The 16,965-nt window shown below is 39.7% G+C and overlaps 1 protein-coding gene across 16 annotated transcripts in view; it reads right to left on the reverse strand.

Moving 5' to 3' along the window:
• NRXN3 (neurexin 3) overlaps positions 1–16,965 on the reverse strand; it is a gene marked incomplete at both ends in the record, with an annotated part of 1,628,308 nt that overhangs the window by 804,338 nt on the left and 807,005 nt on the right. The gene's annotated exons all lie outside the window — the stretch shown is intronic.

Here is a 16,965-nt window from a genome sequence, read left to right on the forward strand (position 1 = left end):
CCAGGACCAAATGAACTTCATCAAGTCTACTGCCGTATCTCTAGGACCTGGTACTTCTCAGAAATAAAGGATTTGGGAAAACTGGACGAGTGTGTCACTTCAAATCCTGCAGATTGTTTTTCTAGCAGGAATCCTTGCCAGGCCTAATACGATGGAGGGGTCATAGTGCAAACTGGCTTCGTTCACTCAAGCAAATAGTCACCTACTAAAATCTTTGTTCCTAATCCGTATTAACCCAACCCTTCCCGACTCCCCGGCTCATGACACAGCCTTGCTTTGCTCTCAAGTCTATGGGCCACTCCCAGTATCTAAAATGGGTATTTGTCAAGGATTCTAGGTAAGTGGTGTTGAGGGAAGCAAACTGATGAACCATAAAGATGCCACTGAAAAGAGAACCCTGAGGGCAATAAGTTTTAGATGCTTATTAACCAATTCATTTGGTAGGACTTTTGACAGAATTTAATATTTTTATGATAATTCCACCATTTCATTTTCTTTAATTCCTTTTTCATTGTCTGGTTGCCTGATTAACATAGGATTAATTCCTTTTGCACTGTCTGGTTGCCTGATTTAACATAGGATTATTCTAAAAAATAAATTCTTGATGAACTTTTTTTAAGAGGCAGAAAAAAACGAAACGGCATTTGTTTGTGCCGTACGTTCTGAAGCTTTATTGCGCTGCTTACTGAGTGGAAATAACAGATTTCTGACTTTGGCCAGCCATTCTACCACAGTGGTAATTAAACAAAATCTCACCAGAAAAACCTCAAACAAACAAACAAAAAGAACCACACAAAAATCCCTTAGCTTCATTTTGAATCCTTTCCCCAGCACTAGTTGCTCCCTTTCCAAGACAGCAGGACAGACAATAGCAATTTAGGAGAATGTGCAATAGCCCAGATGGCAGAACTTTATTGTTCAAGTGAGCAGTTTTAGCTACTCCCAGCACAAAGGCACACTTGCCTTATCTTTCCTATTCTAATTTTCAAACAACATTAAGGACAGAAAGAAAGAAAAGGATACTTTCTCCAAAGATAATCTTATATTTCAAAATTAGCCTTTAATAAAACATAATCCCATCCTACTTATTATGTATACACACTAATTTTTATTTTTTAAATTAGAAAATACATTATGAACTTTGGAGTCAGAGAGAACGAAATTTAAATCTGGTTCTACTGGGCTTCCCTGGTGGCGCAGTGGTTGAGAGTCCGCCTGCCGATGCAAGGGACACGGGTTCGTGCCCCCCAGTCCGGGAAGATCCCACATGCTGCGGAGCGGCTAGGCCCATGAGCCATGGCCGCTGAGCCTGCGCGTCCGGAGCCTGTGCTCCGCAAAGGGAGAGGCCACAACAGTGAGAGGCCCGCATACCGCAAAAAAAAAAAAAAAAAAAAAAAAAAAAAAAAGTCAAAAAAAATCTTGTTCTACCACTCAGGGCCTATTTGACCCTAGGTAAATTATTTAGCTAATCTTAGCCTCAGTTTTCTCATCTCAAAAATAGGGATAATAGGAAAACCACGTGTTAAGTATTCATCCAATGAGAGTGACTGTGGATGGGAAAAGATTCTGGAATTTTAGTGACTTTTTCCCCTTGTAAGATGACCTCCTCAAAAATCAGGCTCAAGTTTGCTTATACCGTTTATTGCTTACTGAAAAAGAGTTATCAATCAGCCAAGCCTTACAATTTTGCAGGTATTCTTACAGAAAATAGGGATCCAATGGAATGATATTCAGCGAGTTGTCTGCTTGTAAAGAAGACTGGCCCCCAACACAACTTCTCACTTTTCAAAGAGGCAGCCACACAGTGAAGAGGAGTGGAATGTTTTGTTAGAAAAATGAGAAGGCTCTCCTCCCTTTTGCAAAGATTTCCTTCCACTTTGGTTTCCTCTCACTTTGCCGATCTGTTTCACCACTTTGTTTTTCTTCTGTTCTCACTTTCATTTTCACCTCTAGGCTATCTTTAACATGTTCCTAGTTACTCCCTATTCTTCTAACCTTACCAGTCTCCCATTCTTTTTAAGTATGCACTTGCTAAGGGACACCACAATTCACCATGACAAGCCTTAGAACACCAGGAGATCTGGCCAACCCCAGAATCATTATTTAATTTATATACACCTTTGTATAAAATTATGACTTGCGGTAGCACCTCTGCACTGTGAAAATGATTAAGAGGCTGCTCCTCTTTCCACATCACTTTCATTATAATACTTCAAAAAGCACCTTCCTGTGTAAGCTTAATGTTCTAGAGAGAAATGATCTTCGCTTTCCTTATTGAAACCCTCAAGAAGAGGTTATGTTCACATTCAGGTGTTTTTATAATAACAATAAGTTTAAGGACAAGGATATGGAGACACTATGAATTGATCTTTTAGAGTCCCCCAGAACCCAAGGTTATACTGAGATTAGAACCTATCTCCCCAAACCCCAGGTCCAGCCTTCTATGAATAAACTACATTTACTCACAGTATAGTCCCTTTTCTGCAAATGTGATTATCCATTCCAATTATGGCATTGTAATAGATCTGTTCCTTGACTTTAAATAACAGTTTTCTAAATGTAGCAGGTCACCTAAACTCAGTTACAATCTCCATGGATGAAAGTACCTGCTAAAAACCAGATTCTTTGACATACACTGTTTCATTAAAAATTCTGAACCATAGATTACGATCCCTACTCAGCAAGCAACGAAACTGAGATTCAAAGAGAAGAGGTGACGGTCATGTGCCTGAAATTTAGAAGGCTCTCAAAAAATGTTTATTAAACACATGGTCCAAAATCAACAGCCGTTCAGAGGAAAAGTCACGATTCTTACGTTGTTATTATACATCCATGTTTACCCCACACAGTTCTATCTGTGTGTGCTTGTTAATGCTGCTCCAGGAAGGCTTCTCCCACGCTTTGTAATCTTTGTATACTGAAACCCCACCCATCCACCAGACTCAGGTCATATGCTCCTCCAAGAACATCCTAATATCCCCCTACTATTCATTCTTCCTTCCTCACCCATCTTTATCTCTATCGCCACAGCATTTTGCTGACATTTTTATTAGAATATTTAACAAACTTTTCCTGGGATTATAATTGTTTGCTTATATTTCTGTCTCTCCAGGAACATTTACTCACCGAGGTATTCACTTGTTTATGAAACAGTTATTGGGGCTTACTCTGTGTGGGACCTGACAGTAAAGGATAAACAAGTTAGGCAGGATTCTTACTCTCATGGAGTTTACATGGGGAGGGGAGGTGAAACAGGCAAAAATAATTATGAAATGTGATCACTGCTGTAAACGAAATCATCAGGGTAACAGACAGAGGGTAACCGGGGAAGCCCACTTGAGATGAACCAGACATTCCTAGGGAGTGACATATGATCTGTGGCTGAAGAAGGAGAATAAAAGGCTATGAGAAGATCATGGAAAAGGCACTACAGGCAGGGACCCGGGTGAGTCCTGGACTACTGAAGCAGGTCAGAGTGCCTGGAGAACTCGGAGTGAACGTGCCAAGACTCGAGCTTGGAGGGGGCAGGACAGACAATGCTCACCTCCTGCCTGCAGCAACGGTGTGGTGCAGAAGATGTGTTTTGTACTCAGACACAATTGGGTCCAAAAACTGTCTTGTCCCTTACAGGCTGTTTGACCTTGGACAAATCTCTCAGTCTCTCTGATTCTCAATATCCTCATATGAAGAAAAACTGGAGATAAAGAAACAAATCAATAAAAATATACTGAATGGGAACTGTTTTGATTTAGTCCTGAGTTGGAAACCTGTGGAGGAATGAGGCCCATAAAAAACAGCTATGGGTTCCGCTAACATAGATAAAGGGAAATTACCTAAAATTAGGCTCAAGCAAATGGATTTTTCTCAGTAAGTACGTCACTTGCAGTCCGTTGAAACTGAGGAAGAGGCAGGTCAATACAGGCGTGATTTACCTAAGGACAAGCTCTAAGATAGAGGAACCTCAATATTCTAGAGATGGTTGCAAGGTTTGCCGTCATGCTGAGGCCTCTCCTCAGAATGGAGAGTCGGTTGTGGCACTGTCACTCTACGCTGCATTGACAAACAAGCACAACACTCTCAGATGCTGACTCTGTTTTCTGAGTTCTAGAAGTAGAACCTATTTGACGATATCTTTCATTCTTTCCTGAACCCAATTTCCCATCCTCCTCACAACCTTTAGAGATGGTACTCCAGGGCCCTCAGCCACTCGCGGAAATGAAGAAGTCATACTTTAGGCCAAATAAAGGTGGAGAATTTGTCCAGAGATAAGATAGAATCAGGAAAAAGAAAGCCATGTGGTCAGCGATCCTGTTTGCCTGTGGCTCTGCTGAGCAACAAGTATCGGGGGAGCCTCTCCTCGGAATTCATTTTGATGTAAGTAGGGCTCCTTGCTGCAAAAGAAAAACGTGAAGCACAAAGAAACAACTGGGATTTTGTGACACTTGGAAGATGAACCCAGTCACTCTTGCCCTCAAATAAAATGAAACCATCATCAATCAACGCTAATCACCTGGAGGTAAGAACAGTAACGAAAGCATGCCCATGGTTAGAAGTCAACTCATAAATGCAGAGTCAACTTTAAATGGAAAACCAGAAATCCGCTAGAAATTTTGGTCCTACAAAGAGAATCCAAATCTATTATTTTTACCTGACTAGCCACACTCAAAAAACAAGGTAACACTATTTTTCTTCATAATTGAAAAAGTAATCCAACGATTTAATCTTCGGCTTAGCGGCCTAGCTCAACTGCACTTTCCCACAAAGCAGAAGTCCTCTCTCCACTGTTAGTAAGTGTAAGTCTGCTAAATTGTACCAGCAGGGTATAACTGTTTATCAGTTCTCTGTCTTTCCATTACATATTTTTATGCCTGTAGGTCTCTATTTCTTGACTCTGGGGTGTGGAGGAAGAAATAATATTCTCAACAGTTTTTCCCAGATAAATACTCTATAAATTGCAAATAATGTTTCTTGTATTCAATATTCAATATATTAGATTGAAAAACAGGTCTAGAGTTTTACATGCTGGTATTTACTGACATTAATAATTATATGGATTTATAAATATCCATACACAGCCTCTTCACAGAGCGCCTTAATTAACTTGTCCGGGATTTGGAATCCCGACAGTCTAGGAAATCAGCAGGATCATTAAACCCAATCTTATTTTCAGCCTAACCCGATATTTCACTAGAGCCATTCAAATCAATTTACCCAACAGAGACATTTGTCCCTGGCCTGTCACCACAGCCCGTACCAAGCGTCCTACATTTCTTTATCTTTTGGCAGGGCCATCATAAGCGAGCAACACTGAGGGTGATGTATGAGAACTCAAATAAGTCATAAATCCTGCAGCCCTTCATCTCCCTTCAGGAGGACTGAATTTACGCCCACTGGCCTTGGCAATGGCTCTCAGCTGAGCTCTGAGAAAGTCAACTTAAAATGACACACTCTCTCAGGAGTGAATCTCCTCTCAATGTGGCACCAGGGAGAAAGAAACCACAGAAGGGAAAGAGAAGCTGCCCGGATACTTTGCTCTGTAACAAGGTAGAGGCCACTAACCTCTTTCCCCTCTGGAATTAAAATACTCTTATAGACCAACACTCCCCCTTGTTGCACCCCAATTCTAAAACGACCAGAAATCATCCACTTTATTTTATATTCTAATTGGTGTGAGTGGCACAGAACTAAGAAAGTAGGAGGTGGTACTCAGAGAATATGTGGCTATCATAGACCAGAGCAACGAAGATTTGCCTGAGGACCTTGGGAACCTGGCAGCTTCAGTGCTCTGTAAATAACTGAACTAGGTCCTAGTAGATACCAGAGCTTTCTGCCGTGTGTGCATTTGTGCCTGCATGCACACATATGCACATGTGTTTTACATCAGGGCTTTAGTTAAAAGCAAAGCATTCAGACTGGGAGAGCTGTCAAGCCCCACTCTTTAGGTGAAACTACCCCAGTAGTCCATGGAATCTCTTGGAAACAGGATTTTACATATGAGCTATGTCTGTTTCTATATGAGGAAGCTATAGCACTCCCTTCCGTTTTCCTCATCTAAAGAGAAAAATGTTATTTGTAATCCAAGTAAATTTAAACGAATGTGACGTCACCTAACAAGACACTAGGAATTCAGAGTAAATCAAAGGTACTGGAAGTTAGAAAAATGGATTGAAATAGCTGCCAGTAGTAGTCTGAGACACTTCTATGTGTTTTTATCCCTCTAAAACAAGTAGAAACTTTGTCATTCAATAATGTGTATTAAAATTAACCCAAGTAGTTTTCCCTTCCACTCATTTTGATAGTCAACAACACCATAAAACCAGCAAGCCATCCTGCCTTCTCCATATAGCTCATTATCAACCCTTCTTAGTATACAACTTGAGCAGTGCAATTTACTTCAATGTCACCAAGAAAGCCAAGTCCCTTCAGGACCGTCATTGTCATAAACCACAGTCTGCTGCCAATTTACACGTCCTTAGCTGCTCCTTGTCATAACTTCCTTTAAAAAACAAAACAAAATCAAAACAACGACAAAATAATGACAAAGTAGATTGAGTCCTGGTTTCCATTCAGTCCTGTGACCTTTCCATCTTTGCCTGGTTTGTCTTTGTCATAGTATTTATCGACTATTCATCCAGGGTATAGAACTAGGGATAAGTGGAGAATACACCTTCTCATGCCCTTTCCCCATCCACATGCACACTCCTACCAGTATTGCAAAATATCTGGCATCTCCTCATTTTACTTTGGGAAATTTTCTTTTTCTTGTGTTCAGAAAAGACATCAGAACATGATCATATAAATGTAAAGCAATCAATTAGTCACAGTGTTTAAACAAGGAACACCATTTGGTGATTTGGAATTTTGTTATAAGAAGTTGGAGGTGGGAGATGTATCTTGTTGAATATTATATAAACAACTTACTGATTTCTGAATTCAGTAATTCTACAATTATATTTCTCTTGTCCAAAAACAGCTTGCAGTGCTGAGTAAAATGCAACTGTCCTTCAACATGGAAAGATCATGTAAAAACTTTGCAATGCTTTTCATATCTCAAGAAGAAATGATAACATTGAGGTAAACAATATCACAGCCGATTAATTTTCCCTCCCAGAAAGATTTAAATTCAGGCCAATAAGGTTATCGATCAGATACTAAAATTCCACTATCAGAGTAAAAATACACACACACACACACACTCTCTCTTAATATTTGTTTATAAAATAGCAGAGGAATGATTAGCTCTATCTATCCTCCTCAAAAAAAAAAAAAAACAAACCTAGAAGGACAAATTTTACTTCAAATTAAAAGTAGTAATACTTAAGACATGTAACTAGAGAGATAAAACAGTATGGCTCAAGTCTTCAAGATTAATTTGGGGTTCATGCTCCCTGGGCTGGTGATTTTATTTCCTGTATTCCTGTTCCTCAGTGTAGAAAATGGAATTCACGTAATTTAGATTGAGTTGGATTTGGGACTGAGAACCCCTGACCACATGTGTCGCTTGACAGAAAGGGAATATGATATAGTTACTGACTGAAATGCTTTAAATTTCTGGGATTAATACATTTTACTAAAAATCTATGATTTCTATGAATATGTACATGTAGGCGATGGACAGAAATAGGACCTGTTCTTTTCACATGAATGGCTGTCAAAGGAGAATATCAGATCCATTTTCATGAAAAGGCCAAATGTGGCATGTTTTATGTAATGAAAAGAATATATTAAAATCCTCGTGAAAGTGAAAAATGAGACAAGACTGGAGAGGAAGGCCTGTTAAAAGGACAGTACTCCAAGTAACTTATCTCAGTATCTTCGTAACTACTGTACATGAATAAAACTTGGATTTCACTTATTTTCTGTCAAAGTTATTTTGTCTGCTAAGCTTTTTCAATGTACTTTGATAGACTGAACTTAAGTTTGTTACCATTTAAAAAAAAAAAGTTTACACTTACAGAAGGAAAAAGGACTTTTCTTAAAAGTATAAAACAGCTAACTGAAACTTGATGTCAGGCTTTGTGAATTTCCCCCATTTATTTTAATGTGCTACGTAAATCTGAGGTGGAATTCTTAGACATGACATGATTGATAATCTTACTCCCATAGCATCAGAAAAAGGGTTACTTTCATAAATGAATGTCCTATTTGTTTTCCACAGCATTTGCTCATAACCTGGAATCACCTTAGAGTTTAGCATGATGATTCCTAATATTTAACTATTGTTAGAATCAAAGTGAATGCTTTACAAAAACCCTATTCTAAGCAATCCCAGAGGTTTCCCTTACTTCTAACAATCATGTTTAGTGTTTAATAAATCTGAAATTAAGTGATCAAAGTGTACTCTCAAACCCCACAGAACAGCAAACCAAACTGGGTTACTTAGAAAAACATCATTACGTGTACCAAGACTGCCATCTCACCGAGCCTGCATGTACGCACCATAATACCTTAGTTTGCATAGCACTTCATATCTCACTTGATTTTCTGGCTTTCTTGCTTCATTCTCTCTACCCCACCCCCCCATGCAGAGGAAGGTCAGATGGCACAATTCCTGTTTCACAGGTGATTACTGTGAGGCTCAGACAGTTAACTGACATGCTCAACAACCTTTCTTCTCACAAAAGAAAACACCTAAGTCCTTATAACTTTTAATATGTATATCATATATATATATACATACAGAGGTATATGTGTATATATATATATATATATAATAAGGACCCTACTGATGATAATTCCACATGTAATAATTTCATGACTTAACAAATTACTTTGTAAACCTTGGACCGATTGAAAGATTTCCATTTTCAAATTGGCTTCAACTCAGGGTCAATGCAGAACCATAGATCTTAAACATCTGGGGGCATAAGGATCACAGGGGACCTTGACACAAATGTGGGTTATTAGTCTCCCACCCACAGACTGCCTTATCATTAGGTCCAAGTTGAGGCCTCAGGAGTCAGCACGTTTAATAAGTGATCCAGGTGATTTTGATGCAGTTGATAGGAAATCCTTAAAACGTATATGGTTGTCCACAAACCCTAAAATTCTGGGTCCTGCCTTTTTAAAACCACTATGCCCCATGTGAGAATACCTCTTTGCTCAGAGAGGTATTTGCTCAGAGAATACCTCTGGAGGGTATTATATGAAGCCAGGTTGTAATAGCTAAAGCAATTCTTTATCTCTGAATGGCTTCAATTTACTCTCTATAGTACCCATTCAAGATTCCAGCTCAAACTAGCCTCTACGCAGAGCTGAAGCCCTCACTGGGTCTCTCACAACCTCTTGAAAAGGTCCCAAGACTGGAGGAAAAAGAGAAGTCTGGGTTGCAGCTGCTCTGACTAGCTCTGACTTGCATTTCCCAGACTGTGTTCCTTAGGGCACTCTGCTTGGGTTTCACAATTTATTAATAAAGGTGGGTTCCAGAATCTGAACTATTTGGGAAACTCTAGGTTGCACACATGCTTCTTCATTGCAGTTAGAGCTTTGCTAATCAAAAGTGCAACTCTTTAGGAGAGACCTACCCCCAATTCCCTATCTTATTTGACCACGTACTCATCATTCCAAACATACCTGGGAGCATCTGGAGACACCAGTGTTCTACAGAGACACCTGCCTACTCTTAAACACATACACCTGAGCATTCAGATATTTAGTAATTAACCTACATCCCTTTCCTGGATTCTCACTCTAGGTTTGTTCATTCAGCGGAGGCAGGGGGCTCCTGACTGCATCCCATGAACGAAGCAGTGTCAGGAGCTAGAGCTGCCAGATGAACAAGGCAGAGTTTCTGCCCCCCAGGTGTGCATATTGTGGGAGGAACAGAGAACCAAACAAGTAAATACAAGGTGTTGGGACAGAGGGAAACTCGGCACATAAGAGGGCTGCCCATCCTTTAGGGCAGAGTCCGCAGTCTGGGTCCTGAAGGTCAAGTTGGAGTTAGTGAGTGAAGGGGATGAAAGGAACAGCATGCAGAGGTTCCAGGAACTCAAAACCACCCTGTGGAGAATGAGAGAAGGGCAGTGTGAAGGGATGAGTCTACAGACGTGGCAACAATAATAAGAGTTAACATTTATTGAAGGTTACTTTTTCTCTACCAGTCACCTCACTAGCACTAACTAGTTTTCATTAACATCAATCCTGCAAAGTGGGTAACATTACTATCCCTATTTCACAGATGAAGTAACTGAGGCATAGAGAGGTGAAAGAACTTGCTCAGGGGCATGCAAATAGATAAGAAGGGAAGATAAGATTTGAACCCAAGCTCTAGCTGCTTGACTTCCTGCCACTGCATACCATATGCTTCCCAAGATAAGTATCAAGCAGGACAAAAATCTCAAATGTCATGAATCAGAGCACAGATTTTTATCCTAAAAGAAGTGAGGAGCCATTGACTAGTTTTAACCAATACAGAGCTACCAAAGCTCATTAAATACCGAAAAGAGTTGGCCGTAGTATGGAGAATGCACTTAAATGGAGGAAGAATGAAGAAACGAAGAGACCAGTCACGGTGTTGCTCAGTCCTGGTGAGTGTGTAGAGATGTAAGAAATATCAAGTGGAACTGGCAGACAAGGAGACTGGCAGATGTCACCTTCCTCTCTCAGGCATCCTCAGGTTAGAACGTGGTTTCACGTTATACATTCACATACTTGTTGCCACTTTGGTTTATGGTAGAAACATTATTAGCCGAGGCAGTGATGTTTGACAAAAGTTATCTGAGAGCCTGGTCAGAGTGGAGATCTCAGTGATACTCTCCTCCCCAACCCTAGCACAACGACCATGGAAATAAATACTCAATAACTGCTGGAAGCACAGAATTTGACTGAATCGAACTTAATTACTAGAAATTTTAGAAAGCTTCAAGGGCTTGGATATTTGTGTGATTTATCAGAGAAAACAAATGCCCCATCTAAAATATCAAGCACCCTCCGAATATCAATTGCCTAGAGCAGACTTTTCAATGATGTATTACTGTATTCTTAAATTTATTTAAGTCCAGACAGGGTACTGAAAAACTTTATTCTAAACTAGAAAGAAAAGAAACACTTCCTTCCCTTGTTTAGTTTCTGTTTTCCCTGTCAAATCCAAATTTCCATCCTGGTTTTCTTGCGCTTCTTTTTTGGTTTTTGTTGTTTTGTTTCAGAAACCTTAACAACCCTCTTCACACAGTCCTGCCATTCCCAGCAGCCGTTACTTTTCCCTGTACCACACTTAAACAAACAAACAACAAGAACAACGAAAATACTTAGAGCTGTAACTTGATTAATTTAAATATGGTCCAATTAAGCTGCGTGTTTTTAACATGTTTCTACCATAAAATAAATTTTACTGAGTTTACAATTCCCTCTTGTTTTGATTACACATTTTATGTAATGATTACACATTTTAATTGATTAACTCTTGATACTGTTTTTGATTTTGGACACACAGTATGAACCATCATTAAAGGAAGATTAATTTGGTTACACCTGATGGATTCCAATCTGTTTTGCAAGTTGATTACGATTCTCATACCGAAATGAGAAGATTGAATCGTTTTCACTGTCCTTGAGAACCTCATAGGGCCCTCATTCTTGGTTTGGACATTCTTTAGGAACCAAGGAAAAAGGCAGGCACTTTACAAATAGCCAAACCCTGTTCTTAAAGCTTTTCATTCCCAAGCCTCACCTAGAGCAATGTACACATCTCTACAAATTATTGATTTCATTTCACCTAGCATTAGAAAAAGAGTTAATCTTAAGAATTAATTACCTATTCGTTTTTTAAGATAATTGCTTATGATGTAGAATCATTTAAAATATATTTTTATAAAACTAATTTTATGAAAGGTTAAGTATTTAACCTTTGTTGGATTCAATATTCTAAATGTATAATTTATAAAAATTCAATTCCATAAAATAAAACAAGGTGTTGCCTCTGAGCGGTTAACTGAAAAGTCCATTCCCTGTCCTCCCCCTGAGGCTTATCATTCAATAGAAGTTCAAGGTTTTTAGAACATGCCTAAAGAACTTCCTACCCAGAGAAAGAGATCTTGATAGGAGCCTGGTACAGATGGATCATTTCCAAAGAAAGGCAGAAATGGAAGAGAGGTGAATAAACAGAAAAAAAGAGAATCAAAAACAGAAATGTCGTGTAAATATACCAATGTCCTCCAAAAGTGAGAGGGGGTCATGAAAAATACCTGGAGAGATACAAACAGAGAGAAAGACACTAAAAGACAAGCAGTCACTCAAAAAATTTAAGGAAAAACCCAGAAACACAGTCATTAAAAGAATGATACAGACTGGGGAGATAAACACCAAAAGGCTAAGCCCTAAAATGAAATAGAAATCTGGGTAGAAAGACAGATATTGATACAGGCAGAGAAAGGCTGCCTGTATCAATAGGGATAAAAAGGGATAAAGGAGGTATAAAGGAGACACACAGAGAGACACAAAAAGCAATACAAATCGAAAAAGGAAAAATAAACAGAGAGAAACTGTACAATGGAAAGTTAAAAAAAATAAATAACAGAGGTAAATAGAGAAATAGACAAAAAGCCCTTTACCTCTGCAGTTGAGGCACTGGAAACCGCTAAGTGTCCTTTGAAGTGAAAAATTGCAAAGATTCTTGTAAAGTACTGAACTGGGAAGACGCTGTAGATTAGATATTCCCTTGCAGACGTGAAGAAGAGGTCCATGAGCAGGTGCCCAGGCATGGCTCTTGGGTCAGCAGGATTCCAAGGCTGCTGAGTGTTCAAAGTCTTTCCCTGGCACTCTGAATAAACAGCAGCAGTAAAGCAGTGATTCTTGACAGGGGAGGATTCTGCCCCTCTCCAGGGGACATCTGGCAATGTCTGGAGATAGCTTTTATTGTGACAACTAGTGTGTGTGTGGGGGAAGGGGGGAAGTTAACTAGAAGCATCTAGTGGGTAGAAGCCAGGGAAAGGCCAAATATCCTATAACATACAACACAGTCCCCTCAAAGAATTATCCAGTTCAAAATGTCAGTACTGTAGCTGTTGAGGAACCCTGCCCTACAGTGTATTCTTACAAAGAGAAGATCCTTCCCATTCATCTGTAAACTGGAAATTGTGATCTTGAAACAGAATCAAGAATTTGCTTGTCTCAGATATAGTAAACACACTAGTGGTTGCCAGTGGGGAGACGGAAGGGGAGGGGGTAAAACAGGGGTAAGAGATTAAGGGATACAAACTACTATGTATAAAATAGGTAAGCAACGAGGATATATTGTACAGCATAGGGAATTATAGCTATTATCTTGTAATAACTTTTAATGGAGGATAACCTGGAAAAATATTGAATCACTATACTGTTTATCTGAAATAAATATAATCCTATAAATCAACTATACTTCAATTAAAAAAAGAAGTTGCATGTCAGAGTCTCATAAATCATCCCTTTCCATCTTCTGGACTTTTGGGTATGTGAGTAAGCACTGCAAGAGACCCAGTGCAGCCCATTAGGAGACCTGGGTCCTGCTACCGTTAATCAGCTGAGTGGTCTGTTCACATAACTGTCCCTGTTTGGATTTCCTTTTGTCGTCAGTGAAGTGGAAGGCCAGACTAGAACAGCTGTTCCCAACCTTTCTAAGTTCAAGGGTTCCTTTTAAGGGTTAAAAAAAGGACACAACCACTTGAAAGCAATCATACTTTTAGTACTTTAGTGTCTGTTGAGATGATACAGACTATTAAAATTTAGTGAGATTCAAATATGCATTTTATTCATTATAATTTGGAATTATTTTTGCTTTCCAACAATAATTATATATACTCATACAAAACAGATTATTTATTACTAATACGATTTACAGGCAATACTTAGATTGCATATGGATTTATAGATTGCTTACAATAATCCTGAGATACCTGCCCCTCTTGACTCAAATGGAACCATGTTTAAGATTATCTCACTAATGTCTCTTTCTGCAATGGACTACATAGTGGGGACGGGAGGAACAAGTAAGGAGTGGAAACCTCCAGGGCCATTCAGGTAACAGAGACGAGGAAATAAGCTCAGGAAGTAACAGAAGTGAAGAACTGTTCCCTTAAAAGACAGAAAGTGCTATTCAGTTGCAGCAAAGGATAGCCTTCCTGGGGATACCTATTCTATACTCCAAAGCTTACCATTTCTCAAAAGAATTCAGACATTTGGGTTTTGCAGTGCTGGCTCAAAGATTTAAAAACTTGTGAGCCCAAACATCATGTTTATAGACTGAATGTGGTCCACAAAAGGACCATTTTGTGATCTTTGGGTTACTACAATTTATAATTTAATATGATTGCCTCGGGCTTCCCTGGTGGTGCGTGTTTAAGAATCCACCTACCAATGCAGGGGACGTGGGTTCGAGCCCTGGTCCGGGAAGATCCCACATGCCGTGGAGCAACTAAGCCCGTGCGCCACAACTACTGAGCCTGCACTCTAGAGCCCATGAGCCACAACTACTGAGCCCATGCGCCTAGGGCCCGTACTCCACAAGAGAAGCCACCGCAATGAGAAGCCCATGCACCGCAATGAAGAGTAGCCCCCACTTGCCACAACTAGAGAAAGCCCGTGTGCAGCAATGAAGACCCAACGTAGCCAAAAAATATATGTATGTGATTGCCTCAAACTCTTCATTAGAAAAGCCCATGAAATAACTAAGACCAAGCCCTGAACTTAAAGAACAACATTTTTAAAATAAAAAGATATATAAACTCTATTTTTCTCACCCCTCACATCTAATCCATAATCAAATTCTATTAGATGTTCCTCCAAAATATATCCCAAATCCAAGAATACCGTCTTAGCCCGAGTCACCAGCATTTCTACCCTGGCTATTCTATCACCCTTCAAATTGGCCTCCCAACTTTTACCACCATCCCTATCATCTGTTCTCTACACAGCAGCCAGAGCCATACTTGTATCACAAGTATACCATTATTGTACTGCCTTTTTTGAAACACTCTAATAACTGACTATCCTGAAAGGTCCTACATCGCCTGGCTCCCATCCACCTCTCCGTCTTCATCTCCTATTCTCCCATTTGCTTCCCTCTCCCCAGACACACTGGTCTCCTTGACATCCCTCTTACCTCAGGGCCTTTGCACCTGCTATTCCCTTCAGATGGAATGTTCCTCCTTAGAAGTCTACATAGTTTGATCATTGCTTTTATTTTGGACTCTGCTCAAAAGTCACCTCCTCAAAGATGTCTGCTTAAGCATCTTATCTAAAATAGCAGATATGCTTCCCCCAATCCTATCATTCTCTAACCCTGTACAACGATTTAGTTGACTTCATATCATCTGTCATCACTCTGTATTATATATGATATCATATATATTGTTTGTTCTCTCCAATTTATATGCAAGTTCCACGAGGGCAGGTATTTTTGTTTGTCCACTTATGTATCCCAAGTACCTAAAACTGACACAAAATAGATGCTCCATTAATATTTGTGAGGAAAATGAATGAACGCATGAACATAAAACCTCTGACAAAGCAGAAGGCAAATACAGGTTACAATGGTGATGTGTTTGCAAACACTGTCTGACAGCCTGCCTTATATTATCATAATAATTATTATTATTATTGAAACTAAGCAAATGGATGCTAAATGTTTATAATAGCTACAAATTAACTGCAGGCTTCTTATGATTCCCTGGGGCAAGTTAGAACATCACGAGTCCACTCAACTCAAATATATCAGATGTAGATTAACTGACGCGCTAGAGTCCTTCCCTTCTTCTCTTTTCCCTCCTTCCTTCTGCCTTACACTTTCTTGCATGCTTCCCTGCCTGCTTGCTTTTTTGCTTTCTTGCCTTCTTTCAACCACATGCATTATTCTTTCTTCCTCTGTCATCTTCCCCTAGGGATCTCCCATTGGCTGAGCACAGCTCCATTCTTACCCTTTGTGCTTTCTCTCTGGGGAGATTGCTGCACTTGGACTGGAAGCAGAGTTGTATTTGAGTGAATGAGGCAGTGAGAAAAGAGCAAGAGAACCGGACCCTTTCACAGTAGCTTCCATATATGGCACAAAAGCTTTGGATCAATGGGCTAATTGAAAAGTCTTCTCCATGCACTCTTCATCCCCCTGAAACTCCCACCAATGACTTCCCACTGCCAGTCAACAGCTCAGTCAGCCATGACTCTCCTCCACCGCAGAAACCTGGAAATCATTGACGTCCATACTCGTGCTCTCTCTCATCTGTCATTTCCCAAACACCAGTCATTTATACTGCAGTAAACAGTACATTAGCCACCAGACAGTTCCTAATCTATCATCCCTTTTGTCAGAGCCACTCTATCTATTCAACAGAGGGGCTGCTCAAAGAGACTTCCCCTCACTAATGAAGAGTCAGACTTCTAACCTTGCTCACAGTTTCTTCTTGGGCAAGGAGGGTGGAGGGTGCTAAAAGCCAAAGTGGCACCTCCTTGATCTTTGTGATTTCCTGTTTCAGGCTCCAATTTAGATAAGATGTTTAAAGAATATTGAAGGAGAGCTCTCAAATGAAATAGACCATTTGGCCATGCAATGGGAGAACTAATCATTTGATTTTAGTGTCTTATTCTACATGCCTAGCCCTGTGAAAACATGAAAGGAATAATGAACAAAAAGAGAGATGGAGTCGTCATGTTTCCCAATGGCCAAAGCAGTGAATTAGATGTCAGGATTCTGGTCCTGTTTCTGCTATTAATCTTAAGATATCTGAACATTCCTGGGGCTCAGTATTTTTGATGATGATGACGATGATGATAATAATAATAATAAGCTCACATTTAGCACAATATACGTTACGGTAAAAATTTTGCATACATGATCTCAAATTTTCTTCATAACAATTCTATTACGTAGATTATATTATTGTCCCCATTGTATAACTTAGAAAAATAAGTCTTATTGGTGACATGCCCAAGGTCACACAGCTAGTAAGTGGTAAGGCAAAAACTTAAGTTCAGGGACTTCCCTGGTGGCGCAGTGATTGA

The sequence above is a fragment of the Grampus griseus genome, assembly GCF_964374135.1.
Source record: "Grampus griseus genome assembly, chromosome: 2".
NCBI lineage: Eukaryota > Metazoa > Chordata > Mammalia > Artiodactyla > Delphinidae > Grampus > Grampus griseus.